The sequence below is a fragment of the Physella acuta genome, unplaced genomic scaffold (genome assembly GCF_028476545.2).
Source record: "Physella acuta isolate Inbredline_101_S28 unplaced genomic scaffold, ASM2847654v3 ptg000920l, whole genome shotgun sequence".
NCBI classification, from domain to species: domain Eukaryota; kingdom Metazoa; phylum Mollusca; class Gastropoda; family Physidae; genus Physella; species Physella acuta.
Window position 1 is genome coordinate 87,649 of NW_026732437.1, and position 14,010 is coordinate 101,658.

A 14,010-nucleotide genomic window follows, 5' to 3' on the forward strand; every position below is an offset into this window, starting at 1 on the left:
ACTGGGTGGATTTAATGACGTGCTACAGACAAGCATCGAATCCGAACTCGTGACTGTAGTCAGCAGTTGTGCGCCCTAACACTCGACCATGCCGTTCCGTATAGACTGGAGTACGTGCTTGTACTTGTATTAAAGTCTGCTTGAGTTTCACTTGGCAACTGGTCAGTACTGCAACGTTTAAAAAAGGTATACAAAGGATAGTTTATACTTTTAGAACTGCCGATGAATTTGGGCTGCCTTTATACGAAGTTGTCTCAATGACTGATGACCTCTAACCCCCGACCACATAAGACAAAGTCCAGCAAAGAAAGATGGACGACGAAAGCATTCTATTAAAGCAGATCTAATTGTGTTAGGGTGGCCCAGTCCGGCCCTCGCTGGCCCGCGCTGACGATCAGAGCCCACTAACTCGATTTGGGCCACACGCCTGGGGTGGTGATAAATATGGTAAACCAAAATAAATCTAGATTGTCGCCCTTGATGGCGGCCATTTTGGTTCGTGAGGTTTTGGAACATCTTGTGTGGGGTTGATAAAGGTGTGTGGGTGATGTGTGGGTGATGTGGGTATTGTGTGGGTGATGTTTGTTTTCAATCACATGTCATTGACGCATCCAAATTTGAAATACCCTACTGATTCATGCAAATCTTAGGGGTCAGGCATTTGGTTGGTTCTCCCAGAGAGTGACCTCTGACCCCCAACTTTTAGACGGTCGCTAAACCTGGGCTCAGACACAGGGCAAGCACTGCTGACGTCACGGATTGTTTGACGGTTGAAAATTGGCGGGGATGAAGAGGATTTGCTTGTTTGCCGGGGGTGGGGGGGGGGGGTGGTGGATCACTTGCGATGGCTGGTAGCTGTATGAGATTGTTAATGGGGGGGGGGGGGGTTGGTTCATGTGGAGGGATGGTTAATAGCGGTGTGTGTGGGGTGGGGGGGGGGGGTAACTGGGAGCTGTGTACCCAAGAAGTATTTGCGGTCACAATCGCTGATGGAGACAATTTTGTGACATATAAATAGCAAAGGTAACTTCCCACCAAAATCGCGGGTAGCCTCCCCACGTCTCACCTCCCCATGTCTCACCATAATCGCGGGTAACCTCCCCACGTCTCACCATAATCGCGGGTAACCTCCCCACGTCTCACCATAATCGCGGGTAGCTTCCCCTTCCCGCGTTGTTCCCTCCCCTTGATGCTATAATTATCGACAAATGGACCGATTACAGCAGGTCGATATCTGTCACTCTTGCTGACTGCTGCCCCACCCTGCCCTGTCCCCCACCCCCCTATCTTATACTAGGTGGATGTGCCAACTGTGGGATGTTGGGATTTACTGTGGGATATAGGATTATCCTAGGCAATCTTGGGATGGAAAGTCATGTATTTATGTCTATATGGTGTGTATTTAGTTAAAATGGGGTGTATTTAGTTAAAATGGTGTGTATTTAGTTAAAAAGGGGTGTATTTAGTTAAAATGGGGTGTATTTAGTTAAAATGGGGTTATTTAGTTAAAATGGGGTGTATCTAGTTAAAATTTGGTGCACTTTGTTAAAATGGTGTTTATTTAGTTAAAATGGGGTGTATTTAGTTAAAATGGGGTGTATTTAGTTAAAATGGGGTGTATTTAGTTAAAATGGGGTGTATTTAGTTAAAATTGGATGTATTTAGTTAAAATTTGGTGTACTTTGTTAAAATGGGGTGTATTTAGTTAAACTGGTGTGTATTTTGTTAAAATGGGGTGTATTTAGTTAAAATGGGATCTATTTTGTTAAAATGGGGCGTATTTAGTTAAATGGGGTATATTTAGTTAAAATGGGGTGTATTTCGTGTATTTTAAGGGTGTATTTCGTGTATGGGAGTATATTTACGTTTATATTAGTATGATCATGTTGTAATGGGTATATTTAAGCTCAATATGAATGTGTATTTGTGTTTATATGAAGCTGTATTTAGATTTATATAAGGATTAATCTGTCAGGTATGTAAGGCCGGTGGATGTGGGAGGCCGATGTATTACTCAGGCCGATGTAATTAGTGGGGCCGATGTAATTAGTGGGGCCGATGTAATTAGTGGGGCCGATGTATTAGTGAGGCCGATGTATTAGTAATGCCAGTGTATCAGTGAGTTTCTATCAACATCTAACACCCAGATTAGCGGTCTTGTTAGTGGCGAGGATTAGTGCGTGGATTAGTGCGCGGATTAACGTTTTATTGGGCCAGTGCTAGCTGACGTGAGTGCCCAATGATCGTCTGCTGGGAATATCCCCACCTACCCCACGTGACTTGTGTTTAATGGCCATCTTTTGATTGGCCCCGGCTGGAATGGCCGATACAGTTCTGGACAATTTGTCTCATCACGTGATATTGTTGTCCAACTCGACATTGTCTTGTCTAATTCTAAATTGTGTAACGTAGTGTAGGCAATGTTTGTGTAAGAGTGTGGGAAATGTTTGTGTAACAGTGTGGGAAATGTTTGTGTAACAGTGTGGGAAATGTGTGTGTAACAGTGTGGGAAATGTGTGTGTAACAGTGTGGGAAATGTGTGTGTAACAGTGTGGGAAATGTGTGTGTAACAGTGTGGGAAATGTGTGTGTAACAGTGTGGGAAATGTGTGTGTAACAGTGTGGGAAATGTTTGTGTAACAGTGTGGGAAATGTGTGTGTAACAGTGTGGGAAATGTGTGTGTAACAGTGTGGGAAATGTGTGTGTAACAATGTGGGAAATGTGTGTGTAACAGTGTGGGAAATGTTTGTGTAACAGTGTGGGAAATGTGTGTGTAACAGTGTGGGAAATGTGTGTGTAACAATGTGGGAAATGTGTGTGTAACAGTGTGGGAAATGTGTGTGTAACAATGTGGGAAATGAAGTGGAACAGATGACTGGATGGGTCTGTTTAATCACATACCAAGAAACAATCTAACAGATAGAATCCTTTGTCACGTTGTAATGTTTCACACAGTTTTGTGAGTGTATACAATGTTCAGGTTTAGCCACCGGCTAGAGGTGCAGGGTTAGCCGGCTAGAGGTGCAGGTTTAGCCGGCTAGAGGTGCTGGTTTAGCCTGCTAGAGGTGCAGGTTTAGCCGGCTAGAGGTGCAGGTTTAGCCTGCTAGAGGTGCAGGTTTAACCGGCGAGAGGTGAAGGTTTAGCCGCCGGCTAGAGGTGCATGTTTAGCCGCCGGCCAGTTGTGCAGGATTAGCCTGCTACAGGCGCAGGTTTAGCAAGCTGCTGATGCAGATTGAAGAACCAGCATGTTTAAAAAATTTCCTCCTTAATTCTAGTGACGTCAAAACAAATTATCGGTCAGGAGTATCCCAAGTTTTACTCGAACATTCCAAGCCAGCACTTCCCGTACCCCTACTCCCCCTCCCCCCCCCCTGCCCGATAAAGCCATTGTTCCGGCATCTGACTCGCCTGGAAGAGCGGCGCTGCTCACCTTCTACCTGGACGTGTACCTGTGTTTACTCACCGCTTACAATCATCCAAGTGTCATGTTTGTCTTGCTCACGTTTGGATGCACGTGTAGGGCGCTGGGTGGGGGGTGGGGTAGGGCTCGGTTTGTGGGGTGTGTGTTGACTAGTGGGGTGTAGTTGCTCGGGTGGGGTGTCTTGGGTGGTGGGGTCGAGTGTTATGGGTGGTGGGGTGAAGACTGGGGTGGACATTGGTTGGTGGGAGGGGTGGGAGGTCGTGGGTGGGATCCTTGTCGGCTGGCGTGGTGGGGGTCGGCTGGCGTGGTGGGGGGTCATCGGGCGATGTGTTCCGATGTTGTTGCGTGCATGTCATGATAGACCGTGATTGTTGACACCTCCACACCTGACGTGTGAGCAGCGGTGCGTGACGGTTCACATACTGCCACGCTTACACTGCCACGCTTACACTGTCACGCTTACACTGTCACGCTACACGGCGTGCTCACACGTGATCCCATATAATGTTGGTGCACTTTAGATGCACGCAGTGATGCACGTTGTTTAGTTTACAGTGTTAACCTGTACCTCGCCTGTATTGGTAAACATGTCGCAAGTACTCAGCTAACGGTTTTACATTCACCATTCTAAGCCTTGAGAAAAATATGTCCTGTGAATGTTGTAAGGGTCCACCAAGTCTGTCATGTCAGTCTGTCATGTATGTCAGTCCTGTATGTCAGTCCTGTATGTCTGTCCTGTCAGTCTGTCCTGTGAATGTTCTAAGGGTCCACTAAGTCTGTCATGTCCGTGGTGTCCTCTATAAGTCTGTCTTTGATACGTCTATGAGCCTGTCCTCATTACCCACTCACTCTATGTATTACCGTTGTAAGCATGCAAGTCTGGCACTAGCGGTGCTTGAGATTTTGTCCGAGGCACTACTGGTGGTGATTTTGTCCGGTTTTCGCCGTGAGTGTACCCTGGCCGCCCCGCCACCCCGGGGTCGGGCAGGCGGGGGGAAGCGCGGGCTGGATGGCACGCTACGCCAGCTGTTGATCGGCGTGCATGGGCCTGCGCGTGAGTGCAGACAAGGGACGCAACAGGCACCCAAACACCGGGCTTGGATTACGGGCCTGTAGATTTGTGCTGTCTTAGAGCTGGACAGGGGAGATGACTAGTGTAGATAGCGTGTGACGCTGTTCTAGTCAGGCGCGCACCATCCTGCGATGTCGCTAGTTGTGGACGGAGGTTGTCGTCTGTCCTCGCCGCTACCCCCCGGTCACCGTGTGTTAGGGTGGAGCCTAGATTAGTGCTTACCCCGGGGTCACACTGTGCTTCCTCTACTCGCGGGTTGTTCGTGTGGTAAGGATAGATTGTGTGGGATCACGTGTCTTTCATTCTTACATTTCTCCTGAGGATTGTGTTTCTTCTCGCTGATTAGTGGCAACACTGGATTCGTGACACCACTGGATTAGTGGCACCATTGGATTAGTGACACCACTGGATTAGTGGCACCACTGGATTCGTGACACCACTGGATTAGTGGCACCATTGGATTAGTGACACCACTGGATTAGTGGCACCATTGGATTAGTACACTACTGGATTAGTGTTAATACAGGATTAGCGGTATTTGTGATGTAGTGCAAAGTTGGATTAATGCACTGCTAGATTTAATGTACTACTGGATTAAGGGTAGTATAGGATTAGTGGCACCGGATTTCACGTGGATGTAGTTCACCCAGCTGGATGGATTAGCGTGGCTGTCACACTACGTGTCCGTAGATGGCCTGTGACACGGCACCGACACTCGCATGAGGCGCTGATGGAGACAATGTGGCCTCTCTCCCCCTACCCAACAGGCTACATACGTGGATTATAATATCATCGATCAGCAAGGATTATTGATTTTTTCCGTCAGCTGTCGCAGGCATCATGAAGTAAGTTATCGCTCTTGTGTGTAAGCCTTAGATGTCACTAGAGTGTGGGGATTTGTGCGGGGGGGGGGGGGGGGAATCTGTCATGTCACCATCGTATGAACTGTGTCACCAGCATATAATCCGTGCCACCATCGCATGACTCGTGTCACACGTATTTTAGTCTGTCACCATTATATGTTTTATGTTAGCAGTATATGGTCTACTCCCTGCATTAACACTACCACATATACACATGTCATCCTTACGTATATTCCCTGCTACCCTTACATGACACATTACATGTCACACTATTCACCGATTCCTGTCATCACTCTGTGTGGTGTTACCAGTTGGTGTGAGTTTTATTTTAATTTTGTCGCAGACTATTCATGTCTATAATAGGCGTGTACATTCTGTGTCAAAATATTGTGTACATTCTGTGTCAAAATATTGTGTACATTCTGTGTCAAAATATTGTGTAAATTGTGTGTCAAAATTGCGTGTACGGTTGACTATAGAAGTGTACAGTCAGGGTCAAAATATCGCACATAGCTAGCCATGTTTATAGATAAGCGCACATCTATATTGAAATATTTAGTGCAGATCTACGCACAATGTGCAGCTCCCTTAGAAAATATCTTCTCAGATAACGGCTTCGTTAGATAACTGCCTCAGTTTCGTCAGATAACATTCCGACGTTAAAACTCTAGAATCGGATTAATTCCTCCAAGCGATTTTGCTAAAAACAAAATCACTAGCCTAGCGCGGCATTAAATAGCAGGGAAGTAACTCGGCCTAAACAAGATTAGGTTCGGCAACTCCTTCATGTTAGCTGGTGTGTCAGATAATGTGTTCAAGTCAATATTCAAAGAAACCGTTAATATTAAACGTGTTCAGTTTTTTTTTTGTGTTTAGCTCGATGTGTTAAGTTCATTGTGTGTACACAATATATAAGCAAAAACAGGCTAAACGTTAGATCAGCAATAAGGAGATAGATCAGTGTGGTAGCTCTACAAGTCGGTCAGATATAACCAATGGTACGTAGATTCGCGTTGGTAAAGTTGATACCTGCATCAGTTTAGTAGAGCACCCATACATTCACTACCACAGGACAATGTCCTCAACCGTATTACAACAGGATAAATTTCATATGCTTATAGGGCTATACTCACATGTCTAAAACTCTACGGTAGTAACCCTGATTAAGTCAGCATAACAAACTTGACCTCACCTGAACACGAGGTCATTACAAGTAGGTCAAAGGTTGCTTTACTGACAACAAATAGGTCAAGGTCGAGGTTCTGACCACTATTCTCTACATGGAGGTTAGGTATGTGCATGTCTCAAAAAGTAGGTCAACACCAATGTGTGATCGAGGATCTTAATTAGGTCAACACCGATGTGTTGACCAGCAGGTCTCACAAGTAGGTCAACACACATGTGCTGACCAGCACATCTCACAAGTAGGTCAACACACATGTGCTGACCAGTCCCAGCACAAAGTCTGACCAGAGTTTACCTCCTTGAAAATCGATACTGGAGAAATCAATCACATCAGGGGCCGAAGTTCACAATTCGATACTCGTGTCGCGCGCCTGCAAGTTCGGCTCATCTTCATGGTGTGTCGTCGGTGTCGTCGTTTTTATCTACATCGTCGGTGTCGTCGTTTTTATCTACATCGTCGGTGTCGTTGTTTTTATCTACATCGTCGGTGTCGTTGTTTTTATCTACATCGTTGGTGTCGTTGTTTTTATCTACGTCGTCGGTGTCGTCGTTTTTATCTACATCGTCAGTGTCGTTATACATCATTTCCTCAACGCTGGCTCCGCTTTAAATACTTGACGCCAATATGATCCTCTATCGTCGACGACTTTCGAATATTTCTTTAGTGGGTATCTCTCCTCCCCCCCCCCCCATCCCATTCCCCACCAACTCAAGTCGTGAACATCATAATCAATGCCCTACTAATAAACAATACTGACTGTTGATTAAATATAGAAATATGATATTGTAGAAACTAGGCTATACTTCACATAGACCAAGATTTTTACAATTTTACCAACACCCTCCCCCATCCCCCTTCCTAAGTGGGGAGGGGGTCATGTGTGCTTCAACACAAGAGTAGATAACTGATCAGTGATGGTTTCTGGATAACTCAATAAACCCAGGCCGTCTCAATTCCCTCCCCTGACTGCCCGCCATCGTCAGCGCCCTAATGACCAGTGGCTGACATTTTGATGACGTAGGTGGCCGAGATTCCGTGCCGGCCGGCCATCATTCCCTGGTCCCTGGCACCGTGACCTGGTGGCCAAATACTGGACCCAGGCCAGCGGTTCTCTGGTGGCCAACACGAGTTGGAACACAGACTTTTTAAATGGCCGCGACCTTGACCTACCTTACACACACGTTAGAAACACATCTATTTTGTTTTACGGCTGCAACAGCCGGCGTGTGTTGATCACGTGGTTTTGACCATAGTACACGTGACCAGATATATTTACCAGATATATATTGATATGGTCAGCGTTGAATGGTCAGCGTTGAATGGCCAACGTTGAATGGCCAACGTTGAATGGCCAACGTTGGATGGTCAGCGTTGAATGGCCAACGTTGAATGGCCAACGTTGAATGGCCAACGTTGAATGGCCAACGTTGAATGGCCAACGTTGAATGGCCAACGTTGGATGGTCAGCGTTGAACGGTCAACGTTTACAGGCACCGAGTAAACCCCGCCCCTAATACATGTGTCACCTAAAGGGACTAGATAAACCCCGCCCCTAATACATGTGTCACCTAAAGGGACTAGATAAACCCCGCCCCTAATACATGTGTCACCTAAAGGGACTAGATAAACCCCGCCCCTAATACATGTGTCACCTAAAGGGACTGGATAAACCCCGCCCCTAATACATGTGTCACCTAAATGGACTGGATAAACCCCGCCCCTAATACATGTGTCACCTAAAGGGACTGGATAAACCCCGCCCCTAATACATGTGTCACCTAAAGGGACTGGATAAACCCCGCCCCTAATACATGTGTCACCTAAAGGGACTAGGTAAACCCCGCCCCTAATACATGTGTCACCTAAAGAGACTGGATAAACCCCGCCCCTAATACATGTGTCACCTAAAGGTACTGGATAAACCCCGCCCCTAATACATGTGTCACCTAAATGGGCAAAAACCGAAATTCGAAACCAACTGCAATTGTCCCACTGTAGTATCATCTTTATGTGGAGTTCTTGCAACAGCCTTTAATCGACTGTCATCTTGGCGCTGTTTCCCGCAAGGGGCCGTCTTTATCCGTGAGTTCTGGTCACCATTTGCAGAAAACTCCCACTGATAATCGATCACTAGGACATAATTACCGCCTGCCACGCTTCAAGTGGCGTCAGACGCCTCTGTAACAGGGACCTTAAACCTACTGACAACCTGTCACAGGGACCTTTAAACCTACTGACAACCTGTCACATGGACCTTTAAACCTACTGACAGCCTGTCACAGGGACATTTAAACCTACTAGCAGCCTGTCACATGGACCTTTAAACCTACTGACAACCTGTCATATGGAACTTTAAACCTACTGACAGCCTGTCACAGGGACCTTTAAACCTACTAGCAACCTGTCACATGGACCTTTAAACCTACTGACAGCCTCTAACACGTGGACCTTTAAACCTGGTGGCAGCCTGTCACAGGGACCTTTAAACCTACTGACAACCTGTCATATGGAACTTTAAACCTACTGACAACCTGTCACAGGGACCTTTAAACCTACTGACAACCTGTCACATGGACCTTTAAACCTACTGACAGCCTGTCACAGGGACATTTAAACCTACTAGCAGCCTGTCACATGGACCTTTAAACCTACTGACAGCCTGTCACAGGGACATTTAAACCTACTAGCAGCCTGTCACATGGACCTTTAAACCTACTGACAACCTGTCATATGGAACTTTAAACCTACTGACAACCTGTCACAGGGACCTTTAAACCTACTGACAACCTGTCACATGGACCTTTAAACCTACTGACAGCCTGTCACAGGGACATTTAAACCTACTAGCAGCCTGTCACATGGACCTTTAAACCTACTGACAACCTGTCATATGGAACTTTAAACCTACTGACAGCCTGTCACAGGGACCTTTAAACCTACTAGCAACCTGTCACATGGACCTTTAAACCTACTGACAGCCTCTAACACGTGGACCTTTAAACCTGGTGGCAGCCTGTCACAGGGACCTTTAAACCTGGTGGCCAGATTTTTTAAAACTGTTGGTAGAAAATTAAAATACCACATAATCGATTATCGTCTCCAGAGTCATAATCGATTAGATTAAAATGCTATTGCTTTTAATTTAAACTTTTTTTTACAGTAGATGGCTTTAAATTAGTTCAACCATTTATGCATTATAAAATTAGGTCAACTATTTATGTTTAATAAAATTAGGTCAACTATATATGATGTATAAAATTAGGTCAACTATTTATGTAATGTACGTTAAGTGAACAGCCTAGCGTACAATGTGTCTAAAAGAAGTGGGGTGGGTGTATAGGGGTGTAGGCAGGGCACTCAGCGGAGGACTCCGCTCTCTAGCCAAGTATGTGTTGATGTATTTGCGGTGTAGCTACTTAATGGCCTAGTCTAGCAGTAGGTCGTCTTGACCTAACTGTGCACTTTCTATAGGTCAACTCATGACCTTCGACCCCACTGTCGTTTTAAGAAAACCTGAGTTGTAAACTGCCAAGATTATCTAAGTGATCACTTCCGGTTTATCCGCCTGTCACGTGTGTTGTTTAAACTATCTCCGACATGCCGGAACAGCCGGCTGTCTACCGGCTCAGTCCAGGACAGCCGGCTGTCTACAAGATGAGCCTTTAACTTCACATCACGAGATAAAAATAGATTTAATCTTTTATTCAAATTTGTGATGATGTTTTTTTTTTTACATAATAAAACAGGCAAATGATTGATATGATGGCATCTAAATTCCGTTGCCATGGCGACTGTTCGCTGATAAATTGCGATCTGTTAATGTTTTAACACTTTTGATGGCGTGGGTCTGACACTGAAATCCGCTGTCAGTGAACTTTTATCGAGACATGAACATGGTGAAATGTTTGATTATTTGGAGTTTCGGTGTTTATGTTGTTGAGAAGTAAAAAATTCTGAGTTAGAGACTTTCTACCGGGTGGTGCACATGTACTGTACACATACTGCAGAAGGACTTCATCAATTCCTTGAAGCATTTCTATGAGTGTATAGAGGAGTTTAGACCCGCTGGGTATAAGGCGGGCATTGAGTACCCAGCCAGATGTCATATACAGCTTTAATTGTGTGATGTAACTAGACTATTTTGTAACGTTGGTGTTGGAGGATATCTTGATGACGTAAGGGAGGAGAAGGAAGAAAGGACTATCCGACGTCGGTGAGAGGTATGTGTAGCCGTGAGTTTTGCTGACCTCAGTGAGAGGTTTGTGTTGCCGTGAGTTTTGCCGTGAGTTTTGCTGACCTCAGTGAGAGGTGTATGTTGCCGTGAGTTTTGCTGACCTCAGTGAGAGGTGTATGTTGCCGTGAGTTTTGCTGACCTCAGTGAGAGGTGTATGTTGCCGTGAGTTTTGCTGACCTCAGTGAGAGGTGTATGTTGCCGTGAGTTTTGCTGACCTCAGTGAGAGGTGTATGTTGCCGTGAGTTTTGCTGACCTCAGTGAGAGGTTTGTGTTGCCGTGAGTTTTGCTGACCTCAGTGAGAGGTGTATGTTGCCGTGAGTTTTGCTGACCTCAGTGAGAGGTGTATGTTGCCGTGAGTTTTGCCGACGTCAGTGAGAGGTATGTGTTGCCGTGAGTTTTGCTGACCTCAGTGAGAGGTGTATGTTGCCGTGAGTTTTGCCGACGTCAGTGAGAGGTATGTGTTGCCGTGAGTTTTGCTGACCTCAGTGAGAGGTGTATGTTGCCGTGAGTTTTGCCGACGTCAGTGAGAGGTATGTGTTGCCGTGAGTTTTGCCGACGTCAGTGAGAGGTTTGTGTTGCCGTGAGTTTTGCTGACGTCAGTGAGAGGTTTGTGTTGCCGTGAGTTTTGCCGACGTCAGTGAGAGGTATGTGTTGCCGTGAGTTTTGCTGACCTCAGTGAGAGGTGTATGTTGCCGTGAGTTTTGCTGACCTCAGTGAGAGGTATGTGTTGCCGTGAGTTTTGCTGACCTCAGTGAGAGGTGTATGTTGCCGTGAATTTTGCCGACGTCAGTGAGAGGTATGTGTTGCCGTGAGTTTTGCTGACCTCAGTGAGAGGTGTATGTTGCCGTGAGTTTTGCCGACGTCAGTGAGAGGTATGTGTTGCCGTGAGTTTTGCTGACGTCAGTGAGAGGTTTGTCTTGCCGTGAGTTTTGCTGACGTCAGTGAGAGGTTTGTGTTGCCGTGAGTTTTGCCGACGTCAGTGAGAGGTGTATGTTGCCGTGAGTTTTGCTGACCTCAGTGAGAGGTATGTGTTGCCGTGAGTTTTGCTGACGACAGTGAGAGGTATGTGTTGCCGTGAGTTTTGCTGACCTCAGTGAGAGGTTTGTGTTGCCGTGAGTTTTGCTGACGTCAGTGAGAGGTGTATGTTGCCGTGAGTTTTGCTACCTCGGTGAGAGGTTTGTGTTGCCGTGAGTTTTGCTTACGTCAGTGAGAGGTATGTGTTGCCGTGAGTTTTGCTGACCTCAGTGAGAGGTTTGTGTTGCCGTGAGTTTTGCTGACCTCAGTGAGAGGTGTATGTTGCCGTGAGTTTTGCCGACGTCAGTGAGAGGTATGTGTTGCCGTGAGTTTTGCTGCCCTCAGTGAGAGGTATGTGTTGCCGTGAGTTTTGCTGACCTCAGTGAGAGGTGTATGTTGCCGTGAGTTTTGCTGACCTCAGTGAGAGGTTTGTGTTGCCGTGAGTTTTGCTGACCTCAGTGAGAGGTGTATGTTGCCGTGAGTTTTGCCGACGTCAGTGAGAGGTATGTGTTGCCGTGAGTTTTGCTGACCTCAGTGAGAGGTGTATGTTGCCGTGAGTTTTGCTTACGTCAGTGAGAGGTATGTGTTGCCGTGAGTTTTGCTGACGTCAGTGAGAGGTTTGTGTTGCCGTGAGTTTTGCTGACGTCAGTGAGAGGTTTGTGTTGCCGTGAGTTTTGCCGACGTCAGTGAGAGGTGTATGTTGCCGTGAGTTTTGCTGACCTCAGTGAGAGGTATGTGTTGCCGTGAGTTTTGCTGACGACAGTGAGAGGTATGTGTTGCCGTGAGTTTTGCTGACCTCAGTGAGAGGTTTGTGTTGCCGTGAGTTTTGCTGACGTCAGTGAGAGGTGTATGTTGCCGTGAGTTTTGCTACCTCGGTGAGAGGTTTGTGTTGCCGTGAGTTTTGCTTACGTCAGTGAGAGGTATGTGTTGCCGTGAGTTTTGCTGACCTCAGTGAGAGGTTTGTGTTGCCGTGAGTTTTGCCGTGAGTTTTGCTGACGTCAGTGAGAGGTTTGTGTTGCCGCGAGTTTTGCTTACGTCAGTGAGAGGTATGTGTTGCCGTGAGTTTTGCTGACCACAGTGAGAGGTTTGTGTTGGCGTGAGTTTTGCTGACCTCAGTGAGAGGTTTGTGTTGCCGTGAGTTTTGCTGACGTCAGTGAGAGGTGTATGTTGCCGTGAGTTTTGCTACCTCGGTGAGAGGTTTGTGTTGCCGTGAGTTTTGCTTACGTCAGTGAGAGGTATGTGTTGCCGTGAGTTTTGCTGACCTCAGTGAGAGGTTTGTGTTGCCGTGAGTTTTGCCGTGAGTTTTGCTGACGTCAGTGAGAGGTTTGTGTTGCCACGAGTTTTGCTTACGTCAGTGAGAGGTATGTGTTGCCGTGAGTTTTGCCGACGCCAGTGAGAGGTTTGTGTTGCCGTGAGTTTTGCTGACCTCAGTGAGAGGTTTGTGCTGCCGTGAGTTTTGCTGACCTCAGTGAGAGGTTTGTGTTGCCGTGAGTTTTGCTGACGTCAGTGAGAGGTTTGTGTTGCCGTGAGTTTTGCTGACGTCAGTGAGAGGTTTGTGTTGCCGTGAGTTTTGCTGACCTCAGTGAGAGGTTTGTGTTGCCGTGAGTTTTGCTGACGACAGTGAGAGGTATATGTTGCCGTGAGTTTTGCTGACGACGCGTATTTTACCCTGGACCCTTGTGGTATCGATTTTAAAACTCATTCAAGTTGCGTGTACACATCTTCCACAGTAGCCGGTACTTTGTGGGGGAGGGGGAGGGGGAGAGGGTGGTAATCCTAAAGTAGCCGGTTCTTTGTGTGGGTGGGGGGGGGGGGTAATTTTAAAGTAGCCGGTACTTTGTGAGGGAGGGGGAAGGGGGTAATTCTAAAGGAGCCGGTATTTATGTGTGTGTATTGGTGAAAGGGGGGGGGGTGTTGGATTCTACCGTATGCGGCATCCGACCTATTGTGTAAGACTGATGTGTGTTAATGACACGATGTGATGATGTCATCACCTGTTGATGTTATCTGTTGATATAATCACGTGATGTCACCATCTGTTGATGTCACCATCTGTTGATGTCACCATCTGTTGTAGTCACCACTGATGTCAAGTTTTCTACTGGTGACACACCGAGTTAATAAACACAAATGGTGATACAACAGACCAATGTAACATTAAACAAGGGGTCAAGGGGTCAAACTGATCGCTAGAAGGTTAAATCAAATCTATTTGAAATG

General features: G+C 46.5%; 1 protein-coding gene across 3 annotated transcripts in view; it reads left to right on the top strand.

The window, feature by feature from the left end:
* LOC131953407 (kinesin-like protein KIF26B) overlaps window positions 1–14,010 on the top strand; it is a 183,052-nt gene that overhangs the window by 73,240 nt on the left and 95,802 nt on the right. The gene's annotated exons all lie outside the window — the stretch shown is intronic.